Here is a 23,729-nt window from a genome sequence, read left to right as displayed (position 1 = left end):
AAGTGCATTCATAAACACAGAGACGTACCTGACCAGATTAAAAATTCTGTCCCTATTAAAATTATATGGGATGTACTCTGAGCAGACTTAATTGGTATTGATATGGGAGAAGAAGTATCAGTGTAATACTCCACAATTAGTTGTGCAGATCTGTTCAGTCTCCTTTACAAGTGCAGTTCTGTGAATAGCTTCAGCAAGTTAAACCTTAAAAACCATTCAGATGGGATTCAGGCATTATTCTTTAATTATTATTAAAACTGAAGTCTATAGTGGGAGAAAAAAGCAATGCTGAGCTAATCACACTCTTATTCTAGTCTCACAGGGAGACTTCATTTGTGAGTTTCCTAAAAAGGATGACATAGCTGTCACGGGTTCATGATTCCCACAATGCATTTCTTTTTCTCTTCATTAATCTGTCACTAATTCAATCTGTGAACGCTGTGTCATAATCACATCTTACATTTCTCCCCATTACTGTGGAACAAATTACTACATTTTTCATTTCAGAAAGACTCCACTATTATTTCTGCTGTTGATAACAAGTTCATAAGGTACAGCTCTCAGTCCTTCCAGCCCCTGTCCTTAACTTAAAACCATTTCTTGAAAACACAGAAAAAATTTACACTGGAAATAATAAGGGCATTATATCATCCCTCATCACACCTATTAGAGAGACGTTAGTTCTTAAATTTAGGAAAATAATTTATTCTTTTTCATGACACTGTTTCTTTCATAGTTGTACTTCAACCTGTTTTCTAAAAATAAAGACTATTCATAATGCAAATTAAGACCTGAAAATGTATATGATCTAAGCTAATAAAAATACAGATCTCTAGCTTGGTGCAGAACTATTATTGTTAAAACTAAAATGAAGCCACTTCTGAGATTGGACTGCTCAAAAGATTAATAATATCAGACAGTATAGCACACAGAAATCTTTTCATATTCATCGTCAGTTGTCAAAATTGTTACCATCTGATGACTGCTTCCCATTTGAAATAAAATGGATTTGGTGGTCTCAGTCTTCTTTTCAGGAGACCTTAATCCACTTTACAAAACGTAACTGCATTTGACACTAAATGACAGAAGGGCCAAATCCTGAATATTTAAACAGCCATATTAACTTCTCACTCCTAAAAGTACCAAATTCAGGCATGTGTTGCCCATTGGAAGCCTGCAGAATCACTCCCTAAACCGAGGCTTTTGGTGGTGAAAATAGTCTTTTATTCTCCAGGACCACTACTCTAAAACTGAAATACTACCTAAAATGTGATAGCGAATTTATCATACAATAATAAGTTTTATGTCACCTATAAAGTAATGACACTGACATTTTAAATACATTCTCCAGACACTCAGTGAAACTTGATTCCATTCATATATTTCTGATCTGTGATCTTCAAATTTGTTTTGCAATTATAAGGAGCAAATCTGCCCATCCTAGACATATAGTCTCAAATAACAGAATACTTGGGATGTTATTGATGGCAGACATTTTAACTGTACCTCAATCTACAGTTCATTTCCTAATTTGTTCAATTGCCTAGAACTGTCCTGAGTAATCCTGGGGTACGTCTATGTTATGTCTACATTAATTCAGTGAAATAGGACCTGATCAGTAGGTTGAAGCAGCTGGTGCTTGGCCTCCCATAACTACCTTACTTGCAGCTTAGGGGTTTTTTTTCAGACACATTTAGTCTGGTCTCCTGGTATAGCACACCATATAAGTGTAGCAATGTTGTCCAAAAAAACAGCCAAACCCTCAAATTCCAATGAAAAGTTGGAATACATCTGGTGCACACCTGGAGTGAAGTTTGCAGTTGTTTTTTTTTTTAAAGAAAACTACTTCACACACACGAAAGTTCGGTGAATTGAACCAGCTCTCAGTAAAGGGAAAAGATTGAGAGATCCGCTTCAAACTGCACTACTGCTCCAAATCAACATGCTAACTTTGAGGGAATTTACATTGATTCCTTTCATGTTCCCCAAGTAGATACTGATAGATCTAAGCGATGCAATAAATGGAGGCAGAAAACCAGGAAAACCAAAAGTAAAGTAGCTTCATGCATTCTGAAGCTGTAGCACAAAAGTTGTTTTCACCTTCTGCTTTAAGCAGTCAGCTATCACACAAGAAATTCCATACATCTGTTCACTGTTAACTTGGGTAGCTGCTTTATCCCCAAATACTTCCTCACAGGGTATACAACCGATCATTAATGTAATATTTTCCTTTTGAACATAACATAGATGTTCTGAAGAGCTGTGTTTTTTCTATTACTCTAAAATCTCTCACTGTAACAGTGCCTCTAGCGTAAATGTCTCCTTTCCTGTGCTGTTTTTGTTTTCGATGTGCAAATCTACAGAGGAAGCTGTACCTTCGGCTTAGTTTAAAAAAGTCATACACAAACAAAATTTGCCTTTTATTTGGCATTGCAGCCAGGTGAAGGTTCATTTTTGCAAATTAAGCCCTAAAGCTGTAATTCACTGTTAGTAGATCATGCTGTCCAGAATGGCTTTGTTCTAAAAGGTGATTAAGCAAACATGAAATATTCTTATTCAGGACAATTTCTGAACTTGATATGATTCCTACATTAAAGCTGGTATGAAAACATGAATATGATTTTTTTATCCTGATTTAGTCATTTCATTTATTTATTTTAATTTCAGAAATAAAGTCAACTCTTCCACAGCAGAATACTAGCAAAGTCCTATATCCACTGTGTATCATCATCAATAGATATTTTTCGATAAACACCATTTCATTGTTATCACCACAATTTCATAATAGTCTATTTCTGACCTGCAAATTTAGATAGGTAGCCCTGATGGATCATATTTGGCATTACTCTGCCTTATCTATTTATACAAGGGATAAGTGAATACATATCTTTTAGACTTCTTGACACATTTGAAGCTGTTGGTCGATATTTTATTAAAGACAGAAATATTGGTATATAAGTTATAAGCACATAACAAACCTCCATGTATCCATCCATATCCCCACATCCAAAGCCACAACATGCAAGTAGAGATGCTACAAGAAGCCTTCAGCATAAACAGCTGAAAAAGAATAGCATAAACAAGGCTTATCCAGGCAACAAATACATTAGAGACCATAGATGACTGATGCAGAAGCAGCAGCAGAAGGCAATTCCAGAGCTTCACCTGCTTGCCACCTCTGGAGCTCCAGCATAGAAGGGGAACAGGTTCACCACAGGAAAAGGGGGAACCATGCTGTGATTATTGCTGAATCTTGCTTCCTTACCTGACACTATCTCAGAGAGGCACCTGGAGTTATTTTCCCTCCTACCTTGCCCGTCCTGTTGTGTAGATGACCAACATGACCTTCTAAAGGACCCAAAAAAAACCCTCTCTGCATTTAAGGTTGTTGTTCTGTACCAAAAACATGGCTGTCAATATCTGATATTACTTTTGTTTACATCTGCCTTTCCCACACACAAAAAAAGTTTGTTCTTTCTAATTCCTTTTCCTCTGTTTTTCTGTTTTAATAATACGTTATTATTTCTGATTTCCTGTTGTTTTACGTATTGTAACTATCCTGCTACTGACAGCTTCTGTTATTGATAGATTAGTAATTGGAATTGTGGAAACACTGAACAAATACAACACCATTTTGACTTCCTTTAATTAAACAGCTTCCTATGCATTTGATTTTTCATTGGCCACAATTTAGTAAAAATAAGCACTAGAATTTTGATCTCCAAAAAAGATCACCATCCTGCAAGCCTGCATATGTTTATGTAAGTATCCTGTCCACTGAAGTTAGCATATGTACTTAAACTGAAATCTTGACATAAAATACATCAGTGTTCTCAAGACCAAGATCACTGTTTCCATTCTCTGCTTCTCTGCCTCTTTTTAATGACCTAATGACTCATGCTGAAGTAGGAAAACAGTGCAAAGCGGGATGCCTTCAATTCCAGGTGTGCAGGCCTCTAGACCTGACTGAACAGCAAAAAGCCAAACTATTCCGACCAGACACCTCTGTTTTGCATTGGCAAATAGAAACTCTCCATTGACACAGAGACAGTATGACAGACACTGCATCTTGCTGTTCCTCTTCACTAGATCACTTGTCCTGTTTCTGGTGAATCACAGCTGCATGACAGTCCTCCAAAGTATACTGACTCATTGCTGCAAACTTGCGTCCATGCTAAACAGCATTGGACTTTGCAAGAAGAACTTGCAAACTGAGCCCAAGGGTACTGTAATTAACAGTAAACTGTTAATTGCTTTTCTAAATTACATACAATGAGGAAGAAAATTTTCTTTTGTTCTGCTAAAATAAAATAAAAAACTCCTTGCAACTGAAGAGTTATTAACCCAGTATTAAAATAGTTCTTGTTTAATGAAAGGATTCTTTGTTCATTGTCTTCTTCTCCCATATGCCATTGTAAAAATCTGTGTTTCAGTACAGCTCTGACAGACCCCTTTGTACTGTACACTATCTGTCATTCCAGCTATCCTTAAGAGTCACGAAACAAAAGGGGAGATTAATTTAATGGCCTACAGATGAAAAAAGAAATAGTTTCTAAAATGAGGTCTAGGCAATTCTCTTTTTCAAAAACTGAAATATGCTGTATGAAAACTATTGGACATTGGAAAGAAAATTTCTTCATTGTTTCTATTTTTGTTATTTTTTACAAAATTTCATAAAGCAATCCGATACAAACAAAATAATGAGAAAATGAGATTCATTAACATGAATTACTTGCATTATATACAACTGTAGCATTGTTGAATTAGTTCTTTTTATGCTCTGGTGATCATTTACAGGTAATCAACATTCCTGTGGAAAGCTTGAGTAAAAAATGCCTTAGGGATTAAAGCTAAATATATAGCATACTGTGTTCGTAGGGACTGCACTTCACAGAGCAATTCTCTGTACATTGAACTGTAAAGGTAAAAGGTAATTTCCAACTATTTGCCATTGTAATTACACTATCCAATATTTTGAAAGAACATACCATGGCTAAGTGTCCAAAATGTAACAGATAATAGGCAGCAAATTAATTAGTTATCTGGCTTTTCAATCACAAAGGAAGTCCTGTTCTTCATGCTATCTTTTCCAACACATTAACCTTGTGTTTGTAGTATTACTTTGGGCCATGTTACTGTAAGTATCAGGACAGGCACACAAGATGACAATTTGAGGCACACAAGATGACAATTTGATAGGTCATCTCGATATCTCCCTTCCTCTATTACAAACCAAACTTGTTGTGAATTCCCAGCATCAAATTTGTAAAAAATTCAGGCTTTACTCTCCCAAACAAATAATCCTCTGAGTCAGCTGCAGTTTGTAGTAGCACGTTCTCCTGGTTTCAGCTGGGATAGGGTTAAATTTCTTCCCAGTGCTGTGTTTTGGATTTAGTATGAGGAGAATCTTGATAACACACTGATGTTTTCAGTTGTTGCTGAGTACCCTCCTAGTCCAAGGACAGCTCCCATGCCTACTGACTGAGCTAGGTACACAAGATGGGAGGGAACATAATCAGGACAGCCAGCCCAGCTGGCTAATGGGGTATTCCATACCATGTGACGTCATGCTCAGTATATGAATGGTAGGCGTGATCCAGGAAGTACCGATTGCTATTTGGTTATCGGTCAGCGTGGGTGGTGAGCAATTGCATTGCACATCACTCATTTCGTATATTCTATTATTATTATTATTATTTTATTTTTTCTGTTCTATTAAACTGTCTTTATCTCAACCCACGAGTTTTTTCTCACTCTCACCCTTCCTATTCTCTCCCCGCCCTGCCGAGGCAGGGGGGGAGTGAGCAAGCAGCTGCATGGTATTTGGCTGCCTGCCAGGTTAAACCACGACACATGTAAATAGAAGTCACATATGTACACACCACAGGCAAATATAAAAGAGTTTTAAATCTTTCCCTGGAGGATTAATTGAGTGACATTAAATGATACTTACTAATGCTCATACTTATAATTTTAATAACAACTACTCTAGCTTGTTTGTGAGCCCACCTGTTTCCAAATGGTGCCAACTTTTCAACCCAGTATGTCTCATCATTAGTCAGTACTTTATGAGAAAAATAAGTAAGTTTGGAAGGGAGGAAGAGGGAAGGACAGCTAACAATGTCGGGTTTTTTCCCTTTTCTTTTGGGGGTTTTTGGTTTCTTATTTCGGTAGGTTTTTTTACTGAGGAGTTAAGTAGGTAAGTCCATCTTCTCTTGTTATTTATACCCACCTGAAATCCTTAGTTCTGATTACCTTAGAAGAATATAGTAATGTCAAAACTGAAAGATGACTCCAAGTGGGAAATAGCATCAGAGGATGAACACTTATGGGAAGAATACTCCCTTTCATTCTAGGATCCTTATTAATAAAACCTGAAGGAAGTAGGAGTACCTAAGATATGACACTTAAGCACGGAAACTCATTGAAATTTTCCAAATATGTAGCATTTTGGTTGTATTCCCCACCAAAATTTTGGACTTCAGCAGGAGAAAGGAATTGATTTTTCATTATTATTTTTCTAAGTGTAATACCCCAAGTAAGAGAAACATTTATCTAAATAACTGCCAGACAAAAGTAAGTCTAATAATAATTGTTTTTAATAGAACATGACTAGAGCTTTTCATGTGCACTAGATTTTTCCTCATGAAAAATAAATTGCAGTGCTTCAACATTTATTCCCCTTTAATGGAAAATTAGTCTGGATACATTGACTTGTACACTACCTAATGCATTTTCTTTTATCAGAGCACTGGAAGGCCTCTTGAAAGTGTCCACTTCTGGAGCTTGGCAGAGGGTTTTTCTCAGGAGTAACTAAGGAGTTGTTCTCAGGAGAACACTCTCTGGCCTGGCCTGGCTGGGATGTTGGATGCTAAACAGCTACAGTCCTATATGGAGCAGATAAAGTTACCAGCAAGGGAAACACGTTTTGCCTCTATAACCCTGCTACAAATTCCTCTGAGTTGGTTTTCTCCTTTCTTTTTGAATGTATAAGACCACCTTTCCTCCCACTTCTTACTCCCACCTTTTAGGAGGAGGTACTCACAGTGGCTCAGCCTGGGGTTAAGTTGTCTCCTACTAATTTTATACACCATTGTGAGCCTAAGCAATCATATCATAAGGACTTCAGCAACTCACATAGAACATGCTGGAGAACTACAACCAAAGTTGTGAGTCATTTTTCTCCTAGTAAGACAATACAAGGCAATTTTCAAAATAATGTAACATAAATAATGATCCATTGATTTTCACAGAAACATAAGCAGAATCACTATCTATTCCTGGTATGTATGTATAAAGGAGCGATGATTAGAATTAGCTGTAGAAAAACAGATTCTCTTTGAATTTCTTGGTGTCAGAAAGTATTGTAGGGTAGACAATATGCTCAAATGCAGACACTGGCTTACATATCAAATAGTGTTTGATTGAAACCTTGTCTGTTTCAGTGTTGTTTTGACTAGAGCTTACATATTGACAAGATAGGAAGAAAACTTCATGAACACAATTTGAGGAGAAGCAGATTTGCTCTTAATATACCTCCAGCAATTTGTACAGGCTGTGTTTTCCCATAGTCTCATTATTACCATAGAAAAAAACAATGGAGGAACACATCATCCCTAAATATAAACTTTGCAAACATAACAACATTTGGTTCTAGGCTGGACTTTCAGATCAGACTATTCCACCACCTGCACAAAAGTTCCTCTTCATTCTCCATTTTAATGGTTTGCATCTCAAATCAGTGATTGTCAACATTTTGACTGGCAGACATCAAGGTCTGTCTCCTTGAGATAGAGAGCAAGCTGAACAGTACATCACATAAAGGCTTCATTCTGAAAGCATCATGTGTGACCTTCTGTCCACCCATGTATGTGAAATCAACGCCACATGAGAGTTTTGGGATTAACTTCATTGGACATAGGGGTTGAATTTAGAGACATATGTAAACAACTTGCTAAAAATCAATAGATTAAATATTCCAGTGCATTTTTAACTGAAGAAGCTTGACTCCTGTCTATAAAAAGACAAACAAACAAACAAAAATATCAACATTCAGATCCATCAAGATAAGGCTAATTGCATACTGAAATCAAAGAATGAATGTCCAGATTTTTTTCTTGCCTGCTCTTTCACCTTCCCACCTTCACTGTTCCTTTTTATTTCTTTCTTGGGCATTGTTCTATGCTCATGATATTTACACCACTTGTAACTTGATGTTGAATAATTTGTAAGTTAGTGATTTTTGAAGACAAGGGTGAAGTTTCTACCAGGAAGCCAGCACTAAAATGCTAGTTTCCGAAGGATTTATTATGATCCTCAGGTCCTGAACATCAAATACCATTCAAAGGAAAACTTTTCTGGAAGCTGTTGAATTATTTTAACAGATCCCAAAAAACAGTGGGGATATGAAGAAGTAGGGGGAAAAATTCATAAAGAAGCTTTTCCATTTTTGTGACAGATTGGTAAAATGACATAGAAGATGCATCACTGAAAGAGTAAGATCAATCTGAATTGGGATATGTCTGTAGTAGCAAGGAAGTAAAATGTTGCTTGTGGTTTCTTTTACACAGTCATACTGAGTCCACTTTTCTGTCATGTTCCACATCTCCCATAAGCAACCAGAAGTTACATTTTAGATAACAGATATCTGAGATCCATTACGCTTCCTTCTAGGTCAGTCAACCACTCTAGAGGACAGGCTGCAGAGATTTTTCCTCTCTCTTCACCATCCAACCTCTAGAAGCCACACTTAAAATATGACCATAAAAACACCAGGTAGAATTAGCTATAATTATCTCTATTTCCTGCACTAAGCTAATGGCACAGGAACACAATAAATACTTACCTCCTCACCTCTGTTGCACACAGGTCATAGATAGAAAATGTTCAAAGCTCATTTTCCCAGTGCAAGTCAAGACAGACACACTTGCCAGGTGAGTCAAGATGGCTGGAATCACCTTCCAAAATCCCTGATTTTTTCTGTTGTTTTACAATCTGAATATTCCCTTGGGTGTGCCTATGGCACAGTGACACAGGATCAAATCAGAGACGACACAGCTAAATCCAAGGAAGAAGCTGTACATACCTAGAAAAATGCGCTCCTGTGACCGGTGCTAGATCAAGCCTTGGAGAAGTTTAGCTTCGATGTGACAGCATTACACTTGAAAGTACCTCTTCCAATTCTGGCATGCATTGTCATTTCTATATTGTTTCTGGGTTTGCGATCAACTCAGTCAGTACTAGGCCACCTGTTACACTGGAGAATGACAACAGAGCACTATTAGCATTGATAAATAATGTGTAATCCTTTTGCATCAAAATCAGTGCCGTTGTTTTGAAGATAAAGCTCTCTTTATATGCTGAGATAATGTCAGGGATCATAAGCAATCTATTCTGTGACTTTGTCATCTTTCTGTCACTTCATTACTATTAGCTATCCTGCATTAGAAGGCTTATAAAAAAAAATCATGTAGTTGGATAACCTCATATTTTACCCTATTCTAGACTAATCAAAGTGCATTCATGTTAATATTAACCTCATCAAATTACAAGGTAGGTAATTTTCCTTTCACTTCTGCCATTAAAAAAGCCACCCTTTCTGCATTTGCAGAAAGCTGTATGACATACTGACACTTTATACATGCAGCAGAAAGGCAGCCAGACCATGACTTCCAGGCTGTCCTTCACATTAAAGGGGTGAATGAACAGTTCTGTCTTTGCTCAGCCAATGCAGCAATTTCATTTCTCTGGTAACAGTTATACCTCTATGTCTCCAGTTCCTCTGGATGACAGTCCAAGTGCAAATGACACAAGAGAACAACAATAAACTTCTAATGAGAACATTAGCTCATTCCAAGTAGGAAAGATTTACCCCACACACCAGTTTAATAAACATTTGTCCTTTATTTTAAAGAAAAAAAAAAAAAAAAGAGAAGACAAAAGAAAGAAGGTGGAATCACAGCATCAACATGAATGTTTGCCACAAAAGAAACTAATCTAACAGTTTATCACATATTCATGTCTGTTTCAAGCATTCACCTTTACAAGGTGTCTGCTAAAGGAGAAAGAATAAACTGATTTGATTGTTAATTATGATTTTGTTTCTTGTAGTCCTTCTGGTGAGCTCAGTGTTTTCAAAGTGTATACAAAACCAAGAAAAAAAGATTCTCAAATCTGATTTGTAAGCTACAGTCATTTTATTTTCAGATGTACAATTTAAGAAACTTTAAATTAGTCCTTTTTTGCAGACTCAACTGAATTTCTTCTCCCTTCAAGACATGTTAAATTGTGTTCCCAAAAAAACAAGGCACTCAGAATTACTGACTGATTTTGAAAACTCATTTCAACGTTACACCAGAGAACTGATATACCAAGGAGTAAAAGTGATCTGACACAAAGGTTAAAAAACAAAAGAAATGAGCTAGACAAATAGTAACTACAGTTCTTATGCTAATACCAAATTTTAATGAAGACCTAATATCAGTAGCCATATTCAAATTTGTTTACCTACACAAATGTTACTGTACGTCATACCCTAAATGGATTTATTTTGTTGTAAGCAAAATCTAGGATAAGCTCTAAAAGTCTTCATTTTTATACTGAATTACAATATTTAAAACCTGGGCTGACAACTTAGACATTGAATATCTCAACTTAATTACATTTTTCTTTTTCTGTTTTTCTTACATTATGAATACCTGTGCAATAATAATAATATTGACTAGCAAATCATCACGTAGAAAACTTTTCCACTAGCTGGCATGTTCTATAGAGAAATACATTTTTCAGTCAGTTCTATTACTATTTGTAAATTGCTTTACATGGAACAAAGTCACAAGCATCTGAGCCATATATTTTTTAAAAAATATTCCTTGCTTTATTGCCTAAAAAGGCTGAAGGAGAAAATAAGCCACAGGCAGGGTCATTAGAAAAATAAAACAGCCCAGGACTGTTTCTATGTAAACTGCATTACTAATTTTAAAAGGTTTCATCTTAAATGTTAAGAATAAAGTCATAAATAATGGGCACTTTGAGTATATGCCTTTTTCTGGAGCAATTATGTATCTATAAACCTTAATGCAAGCAATGGGTAGAAACTGCTTCTTAATGAACAGCAGGAATTCAAGAGAAGAAAACAAGCAAAAAATCTGAGAGGCCATCTGAAAGCTTCCTACCTTCCAGCAACACTTTTCTCTTTTCACTAGAATCCAAGTGGTCTGCTAACTAACTGGTATTTTCCCTCATATCAGACTAGAGCCTCATAAACAACATTTTCTCCTTGTCCTACAAAAAAAAAAAGTTAGATTTATGAAGAAAATCTTTCCCATGCTGTTTTACCAGGCTCAGTTTGACTTATGTGGTTCTACATCTTCACTACTTCATAATCACACTGAAGTTCAGGCAAGTGAAAAGGTCTTGCAGAAGTCTTGATTGTAGGAGTAAGAAATTTCTACTAATGTGTATTTTATTGTGACTTTCATTTGGAATCTAATGTTTTTTATTTGGGAAATGCTGGTTCATCCCTTTAACTACTGTAGCTTAAGGCAACACTTGCATGTTTTATAGACAGTGCTAAACATCTGTTTGTACACTCTTCCTTTCACAAGATGATTTCACATTATATGTCTTTTAGAATCAGCTCTTCTACTGAGGAGATTAGTACCTCTTGGGGTCCTATTTGGTGAGGTTTTTTTGAATCTTTCTCTCCCTTACATTTGCCTGCAGCTAGACATAATCATCCTGGATGCTAAAGTCAGAGGTGCCACCTCTCCTCCTTTCTCATACTTACACAGATCTGTGTCTGTGTCATATGTACTTTGTTGGTAAATGTGGATCAGAGACCAACAACACAGCAACCTAGAAAATGTAGTTTTTCAGGCAGTTATGAGTCTCTAGCCCTTAAACCATTAGATACTGAGAGTGTCATATGGATGGCACATTCAGTCCCTACGAAGTGATGTTGCCATCAGAAACACTGTACCAGATGTACCACTAAGGAACACCAGCACTCATGGCTGGAATGACAATTCTGGGAGGCAGAGAGAACTGGGAATGCACACAAACGGATCAAACTTAACGGTTATTGTGACAGTCCTTCTATAATTATGGTAAACAAATTTGATGAAAATGAGTGCCATCTAAAATCATAAATATAAATTCATCAAATGTATGAAAGTCTACATGCTAAGCAAAGAGGACTTACCAGTACTTTTTTTTTTATCTGTGTCAATCAGTCTGCCCTTTGCTAAATTAAACATTGGACTGCAGAAGTTTAATGTTACTATCTTTGGGAAATTTAACATACAGGTGACTTTCTGAAACTTCTGATAATATGTCTATAAATATTGTTTCAGTCCCTCATAAATAAATCAAAATTGTATTTTTCCCCATTGTGAACAACAGATTAGTTCTCCATCAGTATAATTGATAATGCTTGCTAAAGAGTTTGGTAGCAATCAGTATCTGAAAATTCTGTTACTCACCAGTCTAATAAGTTTTTCATACAACTCTTTCACAACAGATTTTACAAGCTTGATAGATCTATCCATTTCTAACCACTACTCATCTGCATCGACTGCTCAAGAGTTTATTTATTCCCAGTAAATCTTTCCTTACTTATCTTCTCCTGATTTTAATCGCATTGGGAAAGAACCACTATTACAATATTAATGCATAGTCTCCTTCACCTGACATTTTCAAATAGATTGAATTCTGTTTCAAGACAATACTTTTTTTGCTAGTCTTCCATGTTTTCTCTCTTTTCTCCTTTTCCTGCCTTCCACGTTACCCTTGGTGGAAAATCTTGACTGAAAAGGGTATTCATTTAGTACTGAAATCACTGCACTAAGGGATATTTATGGCTTCTCTGACATGCATCTTTAGGGTGCTAATTCTCCTGTGGGGATTTTTTTCTGTAATTTGAAGGCTACAGACTAAATCAAATCAAGATACACCGATCACAAGAGTGTTCACTGGAAAAGGATGACGTAGGAAAAATAAATCATACCATCTAAATGAATGACATCAGAAAATAAAAGTATGGAATATAATATGTTCATATTAGAACTATATATAATCTTGGGTTTAATTTATTTTGGAAGCATTATTTCAGTATCTCTACACAACTTGGTATAGTATGGGAATACACTTAACTGCACTATGGAAATACTAGGCCTAACTATCAGGCCTAACCAACACAACATTTTTGTAAGGCAAAAGTGGTTCAAAAGGCAGCTCCCTAATGAGAGTTAGCATTGATTTAAAATGTAAAAAATCTAAAAAGTCACACTTACAGAATAGACTTACATCCCAATCAGCTCTTTTTGCTTGTACTGTACAACCTGTACTGCTAACTGCATTGTGGAAAAATTTCCTGATTCAGTGTAAACTTGTTTTCATTGAAATAATAAATCTGTTTTTTTGAAACAATGTACCACTGAAACATGATTTTTGGTTTATCAGCAAGCTGTTCTTATCTAATCTGCAACTGAGCAGTTTTTGAAACTATTTTTCTGTTGTAAACTTCTGGGTTATGCCCCAGTTTTGATTTTAAAAAATCTGAACAATTTTATCTCTGGTTTTGAAACATTTTTTTTTTTCTCCTTTCCTTTTTCCCTTTTGGAATTAACTCCAAATTCTGGAGCTTAAAAAAACAGCCAGTCGGCCAATTGAATAATAAAGATTCACTGTAATATAGTGAAAATGGCAGCATTTTAGTACCAAAAAGTGCTTTTCTGAGTGATACTTCTTTAACTTCCAGAGTGAAGATAGAATTCCCAAGGTTTCATTAATCTTTACCTACTTCCTGTTTGTGTTTGGACTGGAAGTAGTACAATACTACATTTCCTCACACCTGCACCAGCAGCTGGACTGAGACAGTATGCAAGAAATTGAAAAAAAAAAATAAAAAAGACAAATAATTGCAGAGCTTTTTAATTTCAGAAAGAATTTAAGAGAAAGTAAGTGTTGGCTCCAGCTTTACGAGAACATATTTTATATTTCTATTTTATATGGGATTGTTCATCTGCAATTCCCACTATTAAATATTTCTATTCATTCAACAAAACAGTTTTACTGCAGGTGTTCTGGAGATTTCATAATTTATAAACCCTAACATTCAAAGCAAATATAAATTTATTATTTAACTTACATATATATGTACCTCAGAGACTGAAAGAATTACGTATATGGTAGCCAACATCATGGGTAGGAGTTTCCCAACCAGAATTCTAATTTTTTGCTACCTTTCCACTAGTTTCCTACTTCCAACTCTCAAAAATCACACTTCAGATAATTTTCCTAATTCTTGTAAGAAAAAGTGTTTGAGGAGGAGATCAATTCAAAGGAGGGAAGGTATGGCCTGAATACATTGAGATATACTTGACATCATGCATTGTGTCCTTCCCTCTTGTGTTTCATTTTGGTCTTACTGTAAATAACTAACTTCCAGTATTTAGAGAGTTCCTGATTTTTGTCAACACTTATCCACTGCTGACTTTCCTTTCTTGCAACAAAATTCAACCAAGCTAAGAAAACTGCAAAACCACGTATTTCTTCCATTCAGTGTATATTTTGCAAGGGCAGGGGGCACTGTTCATTGATGGGTCAGCTTTATTTTAAAAATAGTCCATTTTACCTATATAACAAAAAACTAACAAAGCACCAACTTGCCCTTAAAGCCAGAAAGATAATTCTCTTCTTTCTTATGGTGCTGTAATTAAATGGAAACAAGAACAACAACAAAAAGAAATTCTATTGCTTTACAAGAATGCTGAAGAATATGGATACTAGAGACTCAACAAAAGTTGATTCAGATTGTTTGGAATTTAACACTGTCTCCATGAAAAGAAGACATATCTGCAAGCTACAGCTGAACAGATCTTCCTAATTGAATCTCTTAATTAGCAAAACAGTTCTCGGTTCCTATAATCTAGCATAACTAATATTTTACCAGCTAATCAAACTGAGTTATTTAAACTATAGCAACAGAGCAGACTTCAAATAGTCTTTCTTTGCACATGGATTTCTGTGCAGATTCTTCAGTGCTGAACTCTTCTTTTAATAGTAAATCGGATGTGCTTTGGGAGGAAGAAATTTAAATTTTAGCATAGATCTTAAATGATCTGTGCAAATAATGACCACTACTTTATCATAGTAGACACTCCAAGTCAACAAAAGACTCCTTGTTATAGCATTTACACTACAGATGGTTGGCAAGGTTTATTATTTGTGTACTGGAGACATTTCTTCTGGTTTGGAAAGAGTTCTGACCAGCATGATTACTGCATTTTGCTATTAATATCAAGGCCTTCCAGATCATTTAAAAGTGCAGTAGGTAAAAGAATACTGCAAGAGAAAGATTATAATCTGTAAAATAGAGGAATATTATAATATATCATATTGTATCTCCTTGTATTTAAAAACATGGACAACTGACTGACATGTAATTCACATGCCCAATATGAAATCTACATAATTTATGAAAACTTAATGCTATGATGGAAATATAATGAGTCTTTGAGGATATAATTGTTTTATCACTCATGCAGTTCAAATCCCATTCTTTAAATTGACCCTTGCCACTCATTCTCGAAAGCAGTAGCAAACAATAATTTTACTGACAATGAGTGTGTCAGCCAGAAAAAAGGACATTTGTGAATGTGCTTGACATTTTAATCCTACAAATCATAGGCCCACTTAAAAATATATTAGCAACTGAAGCTACAATAGCCAAGAAACAAAAAGCAACTTGTACCTAATTAGAAAAGAGAATATAATGGATTTGTTGGGACATCTCAGAATTGTAACCAATAGGAAATCAAAGGAACAAACTATGCTCATAGACAAAAACTGTCATCATTAAAAATAAATGCTCTCATCTTCATAAAGAACATTCTCATGAGATTTTGTTTTGTAGGTACAGGCCACTCTAATTCCCTCATATTTCTGCACATCTAGCATACCATCTGACCCTGGTAGCCTTCATTCTGTTTTCATTCAGTTTTCCTGTAGGGGATTGTCCCTGCCTCACGCTACTACCTGAATTATGCCTGCAAATCGTTTGAAAAAGTGCTATTTGTAAACCATGCCAATGACTGTGCTAACAGTGCACCAGTACCCAGGAACACTCTATGGTACGACACCATAGTAATGGACTCATATAGCAATAATTATCTCCCAAATTAAACAACCAGAAGAAAAAAGATGGAATACAAGATTCAAATGTTTACAGGCAAAAGCAATTGTTAACTGTTAAATTAACATGTCTAGAAGAAAGGTGCTCTGGAACTTTCCTGACTTTATTGCACAGGTGAAGTAGAAAATCCCATGAAGTTTGGAAGACAGAGACTCAAAGCCTCCTAACCTCCAGATGGTGCAACTCTGCAAGGGTTAATGAAGTTCCAAAATGTGTGTCTGTTTAAGATATGCAACATAAATAAACCTGAAGGCTATTCTAAATTGCATCAGCCAAATTAGTGTCTCCAATATTAATTTATAATTGAGTACTTCCAGTTGGATTATCTTTTTTTTTTAACCAATCACAACCCTATTCTACAGTGAAGAAAGAAGCAGAAAAAAATCTATTCTTATAATTAACTAGGAATCTCTCAATCAATGCACTTTTGGTAATTGCCAAAACTAGGGGTGATGGTTGTTTACAGAAGTAGCAACTAGTTGCCACAGCTCACCCATTGACAAGTCCAGGAAATTTTTAAAGCATTAATGCTGTACTTAATTAAAAAACCCAAACGAACAAACAAATCGTATTACACAACCTTCAGAATATTTAAGGAGAGAAATGCAACTAAATACTTCATTTTCGGAGTATTCATGCTGTGGTGACCTTCAAAATGAAACACAAGTCTCTTTAATTCAGCACCAGTTGACATGCTCAGTCCTTGTCAGACTGCCAGGAATTCTTCAGCCATCTACATACAAGATATAGAGAATGTAAATGATTATAAGAGCTAATCTTTTCATAGGTGAGCAAACAAATAATGGGTAAAGACACAGATTAAAGCTCTCAGAAGCAGGTACAATATCAGTTGCCAAGAGTGAAGGATCTCCTGAGATTGCATATGTTACATATTACCTGGACTTGTGGTACTGCTTGTAAAGTTACATTAGAAACATTAGTAGGCTACATATATACACAGCAATGAGGATTCATTGTGGAAATAATGTAAATATTGAAGGAAAGATTCTTTCTTATTTACTTAGACAAAAGACCCAGTATGTTAGTAGGAAAGAACATACAGGTTTATTTAAGAACTGAGGATAAAGATTATCAGTCCAGATGGCTAGGAAACTTTCTTTCAGCAGAGCTCATGTTCAAAGGGAAAGCAATCAAGAAGAAAAGATCTGATTAGAAGAGAAAACTTCATCAAGTCACAACAAAAAGTAACACTGTTTGTTAAAGCAAGTGAGTTGGTTAAAGTGCCATCCAATACCAAAAATGGTCTCCTACGTTAACTTCTTCTCTATTCTGATTTAACTGTGAAGCAAATATTCAGAACGGAGTAAAACTAGAGGAAAACAAAGCTGCCAGGTGAAATATGAGCAGGCAGAGAAAGCTCAGTTGGAAACCAATAACCCAACAGAACAGTTAATAAGATTCTGTTAGGACAAAAGGTGATTCGTGATTGGCACGAAGTGTACTTATTTAATTCATACTGTCCTTTAATCTGCTGTGAAATATTTACTAAAAGTACATACTGAGAAATAGAAAACTTGTTGTGATAAGTGGCAGCTTGGGGAGGCTAAAAATCAAACTGTCCAGAACTGAGGGTTCTTGTCATCAGAGATATAATTTACAAAGCCCATTTGATAGGTAGAAAGAAAGTGCTAGTTCTCAGTTGTCTACTTGATTCACAACCCTTTACCCTAATACATTTGACTACTCTGTACTGCAGTGCTTCGTGCAATCCTGTCCTGAAATCTACAAAGAATGGCAAAGCCACCCTGATTTTTATCAGAGTTTTGTTTAAAAATCTTATTTTAATGCTTGTAGGTTCATATTTTTTCTTCAACTGTAATAGCTCACTTGCTTAGGAACCAAAACACCCCCATTTATTGAAGAAGACTCATGGAATGCTTCGTTAATTGAGAGATTGAGTTGATTGGTCATTCTTCGGAGTTGCATAATTAGATAAAATGATTATTGTACGCTGTAGGGAATAATCAATCTTTTACTGACCCCCTGCGGGACAGACTAGGTGACCTAATTGGTCTTTACACTTCTCTTTTCTCTGTTTTAATGTAGCTCTGCAAGCTGCAAAATATAATGAAATATATTTGAAATAAACAGAGATTAAAATTTTTTCTACAGCCTTTCAATAGATCACATCTGTTTATTAAAGGAATATTTCTGTCTTTGATATGCTTGAAAGTATGTGGTTTTTTCCTACCCAGGATGTAAAAGTTAATACTACATCTATCTGTTCAAACAGTCCAGAAATTCAATGCACTGCAGGGTCTCCTCACTTTACTCTACAAAAGAGAAATTACAGCAGCGTTTGTCAGAGTCTGCTGATGATGTTTATGCACGCTTTATCCCCTCAGCTGAATGTGGAGTAGTCAAGGTAATGAGACAAAAAGTAAGTTGGATTTTTAATTTAAAAAAAAAATAAAAAATAATACAGTCTTTTCAATAACAGCATCCCTACTCATTTGTGGTCTGTTTCTTCAGTCAATCCATAAAAGGTCATTTCAAAATCACAAAAATGCAATGATTCTCAAGACAGGGTAAACATTAAGCATGTTTTGGAAAGGCAGATATAAATATCTCAGACTGGAGAAAAAAAAAGAGCAAATGAACAGGAAGAAGAGAAGGTTGAGGACAAATTTTCATGACAGTACAAAGAAGGAAGAGCATGAAATAGTTCAGTGCAAGGTAAAAACTACCCCAGATTAAAGCTCCTCTAAATTTCCTCCTAAAATGTCAAAGTCTAATCATTATTTATTAAACGTTGCCAAGTTTCAGTAAAAGTGGCTTAGTGTGAAAAGAGACATTAACATCTTACAGTTACGTAAAGAAGACATCAGGTTCTTTTTTAAAATAATAAAACGTCTCTCAAAAATCAATGAAGTAATATTTTTTTCTTAATGTGAAAAATGCCTTTTCAGAAAATTTTTCAATAGGTATTCATTAAGAGGATAGGCCACAGATGGGTGCCCAGGCTTTTCGTACCAGAGAAAAAATGATAAAAGAGATTCCTTTCTTGTTATCTCTGTATTGGTATTCACTGATTGTCTCGCCCTAAAGCACATTAAACTGATTAGCTATGTTTATTGACATAATAGTTGCAGATCAGGACACATGTTGAGAAACATTATATGTCTTATTAATAGGAATTATTATTTGTGGACTGCCACAAGCCCTCATAAAGTAAAAGCTTCACAATTTGTTTTTCCATTATTTCAGCAGTATGAGAAATGTCACATTTGTAAACTGATATCTGCTTCCCCGGAAGATTTTAGAACATTTTAACAGTACTAATAACATCTAATTTTTTCCCCTGTTTTGGTAAACAACAGAATAAAGAAAAATATAACTGCTGTGAGACAAACACATCCTATGTCAAATTAGGCTTTGAGCTTAACTAAGAAAAAGTGGATGTTTGGGTTTAGCTTTGATTAATATAATCAAAAAGGAGGAAGATGAGCAATTACCTACCTAAGAAACTTTATATTATTTACCCTTCCTATAAACTCCTGCTGCTACCAAGTTACTAATTTCTCATCTATAATGCAATTCCACAAAAATAAAGAGCTTTTCCAGAGACATAAACTTCATTCAGTAAACTCCTTCTTGTTCCCAAGTTATGTTATCCTGATATCTATGGTCAATATAAATATAAAACCTGTATAAACCCCTAAATCAAAATTACCAAATTAGCGGTATTGGTGAAATTTAAGTTATTTAAAAGAAATATGGTAAGAGTTCAAGGAAAAAAAAAGAACCACCCTGCCAGAATGGTTAATTTTTACTCTATCACCTTACTTGAAAGAAAGTTCATTTTCCATTTCTATTTTAAAGCTTTTTTCAAAAAAGTTTGCAACAATTATACCTTCACTGTCATCTTTCTAAGAAGTATGCCTGAAGCATGCATGCCATTATCTTAATTTTAAACACACAAAAAAAAAAACCAAACAAACAAAAGATTAAAATGCTCTTGACAAAATGGACTGTGAATATAGAGCTGCAAAGTACTTTCTCATATTGCCTAAAAGAGAGCAGTACTTACTTTTGGATTTCTTTATCAAAAAGTAAAAGAAAACATATCTCATATATCTAGCTAGCAATATTCATCTTGCTTCAGGAAAGGATAGATTAGGCAGTTCTTGAGAGCTCTGACAGCCTATTTTTATTTATCTTCATCATCCCTGGTACAAGGTGATCAGTAGATGGCCAGAGAGCTGTACACAGAGCTCCGACACAGTTTATTAGCTTTCTCCCCCTAGATTTGTCTGAAGTCACCGTAGGAGCAAGTCCACTCTCATTTGCATCATTTTCAGAAAAATATCGTGACTCAGCTTCCACTATATAATGTGTGCATGTGCAGTCATATGAAGGGGGAATGGTTAAGGGAAGGTAGCAACTTGATCAATAAAGACATCAAGCTTTCTCCTTCATGGCTCTGAGGAGATTATGATGGCCTTTGTGAATTTCTGTCAAGCTGCAATGCTCTTTCCCCCACCCTTTTCCCCAAACACTCCTCAGGCACAGACAGGGAACAGGATGAGGGCAAAAACATAGCAAAATGCTGCTGCTTCCCCATGTCAGCCTGAAAGCATGTTGAATCCGGCTAGTGATGGGGATGACAGAGTACTCTTCCTTCTTCCAGCCTGGAGACTACTTTCTCTGCCCAGAAAGCAGCCTGCCCAGCAGGAAAGCTCAGGCCCTGCTGACAAACATGTTGTCATTAAATACACTGGAAGCAGTTTGGAATGTAGCACAGAGTAGCTTCTCCTATGGCATTAGAAATATGAGGCCACATCCACAGCTGGTGTAGCTCAGTAGTCTCATTGTTTTAAACAGATCAATCCTGATTTATGCCAGCTGAGTGTCCGATTCACACAACATTGGTTCTTTTGATCTTCAGATTCTTGCAGCTTTACTAAGGCTGGAGTTCTGAAGCAAAGTGGCATTTTTGAAGCTGTTACTCTCATGTCTTTACCAAAAAGCTTTTCCAGCCCAGAACATGCTCATAAACATGCCAGTTTCACAGGTCTAAACTTACACCCTACTGTGCATGTTTTTAGCCTGTGCAACTTTCCTCTTTATATTACCTTTTCAAAAGTTTGCTTCCCCAAATCTTTATCTTATTTAAGCCTTTCTTCTTTTAAAATGTAACCTCCTTTTAATCTTTTACATATAGGATACCAACGTATCACAAAGCATTAATTCTGTCTCTGTGTAGAGCTTCGCAGTTTATCACTTGAAATTATTAGTTTAAATTAGATATAAAGGAAGGAGAAAAAGTAACTTTTAAGCAAGTTGAAGAAAAGTGTAATCTTTCCAGGCATTTAATTTTGACTGATATGAAGGTAAAGATAAGAGAAAATTACGCTTCTGACTACTGCTCACATAAAAAATGCAATACACATTAACAGGATTGGCTTTTGACACAATGAACTGGAAACTAAATGGGCATTAGTGCCTGTGAACAATAGGAAGCATACTCTGACAAACTGAAATGTATTAAAAATACTTATAAATACAGAAAGATTTTACTAGATCAGAAATATTCCTAGGTGAATGTCGGCTGATATAACCTAATTAAAGAACATGACTGTTGTGAAAATCACTGCAGGAGCTAAAAGGAGCAAAAACAGCTTTACATGCATTCATTTCCAGTCATGAGGGTTACACAGAGGAGCAACACAGTTCGCTAAAGAGTTCATGAATCTCAATGCATTCTTCTTGTTGCAACAAGGTCCTAATTTAGGATCTCTTGCTAGCTGACTCTTTGATATATCTATTTTAAACTCATCATTAGTAGCACTTTTACAGTCATCCCAGGGACAAGAATAGTGGTTGTATCAGTGTTACAGCATGTAAGTTTTCAGAGACTGTTAGAAATGCACCAATATTCTGAAGCAGTGGATGAGCAAGAACCCAATAAATGAAAGCCTTTATAAAGCAATTTTCAAGAACAAGTCTCACATTTTCACAGAGGTGATTCGTTCTAATTTTCCAAATGCTTCATGTGATCTTAATAGCAAGTGACTGCACCTCAGGAAGGAAACGTGTCAGTTGTATGCCAGTGACAGCAGCACACATGCAGATAGGCTAGTGGGTGAGACATGGCATCAGGAGCAACAGATCAATCTCTTGAGAACAGGAAACAAATGTTCAGAAGATTTGAAAAATACAGCAGTATTTCCTCTCATTGTTCAGTTAAAAATAGAACAACAATTGGCTGGAGTTACAAAACAGAAACCTAGTCTGATGCACTGGTAAAGTCACTTTACTAGAATAGCTCCGACCCTAATAGCAACTGTTATTTCTGCAGTCTTGTACCTCACAACCCATCAATACTGCACATCGATTCTCAAATCTTAGATGGTTCCCATTTTTCCATGCAGTTGATGCTTTAAGTAGAGGAACACAATTCACACAGCTATCAGATAAACTAAGAGGTAATGAGTACTGGATGAGATGAAACTTCTTTTCAAATGTACCTGAAGATGGCAGGAAACTATGACACCAAGAAGCAAGTTAGCAGCAAATACTAGTTTGCTTTGGATTGTAGGCCTTTTTTTCTCTCTATTAAAGAAAAAATCTTTTCCAAGTATTTAAGGATCATGAATATCACCTACTTACCTTCATTAATGTGCTGGGGCAGTTTATAATGTAGTTACAATTATTCCAATTAGCTTAACAGGAGTATAAGGATGTATAGGATTCTTACCTAAAATGCTGTCTTTTCAGAAAAGATTGCAGGTAATTGATGGATCTATCTTCTAAACTATACTTGACATTCCCAAGAGGTATGTGGATTTTCCTGCAAATGATAGGTTTTTTGATGCCAATAGCATAGTTGTTTTTGAAACATTTATGTGGTGTGCCCTACCCATCAGATATGATTCATTAATACACCCCTTTTAAAACCATCCATTCCTTCAGTCATGTGCAAAACATATGCCCAGCTTGACTTCAAAAATGACAACTCATGCACCTGCATTTCCTGAACCATGACAGTAGATATTAAAACTACACTTTAGAAATTGGTTTACTTCTCTGGCCCAAGTGAAATATCATAGAATCATAGAATCATACAGGTTGGAAAAGACCTCTAAGATCATCGTGTCCAACCGTCAACCCAACACCACCATGCCCACTACACCATGTCCCTAAGGGCCTCATCTACACGTCTTTTAAATACCTCCAGGGATGGTGACTCCACCACTTCCCTGGGCAGCCTGTTCCAAGGCCTGACCACTCTTACAGTAAAGAAATTTCTCCTAATGTTCAATCTAAACCTCCCTTGGTGCAACTTGAGGCCATTTCCTCTTGTCCTATCGCTAGTTACTTGGCAGAAGTGACCAACACCCACCTCGTTACAACCTCCTTTCAGGTAGTTGTAGAGCGCGATGAGGTCTCCCCTCAGCTTCCTCTTCTCCAGGCTAAACAACCCCAGTTCCCTCAGCCGCTCCTCATAAGACTTGTTCTACAGACCCTTCACCAGCTTCGTTGCCCTCCTCTGGACACGCTCCAGCACCTC

The sequence above is a fragment of the Calonectris borealis genome, chromosome Z (genome assembly GCF_964195595.1).
Source record: "Calonectris borealis chromosome Z, bCalBor7.hap1.2, whole genome shotgun sequence".
Taxonomy (NCBI): Eukaryota; Metazoa; Chordata; class Aves; order Procellariiformes; family Procellariidae; genus Calonectris; species Calonectris borealis.
Note: the sequence above shows the minus strand (reverse complement) of the source record.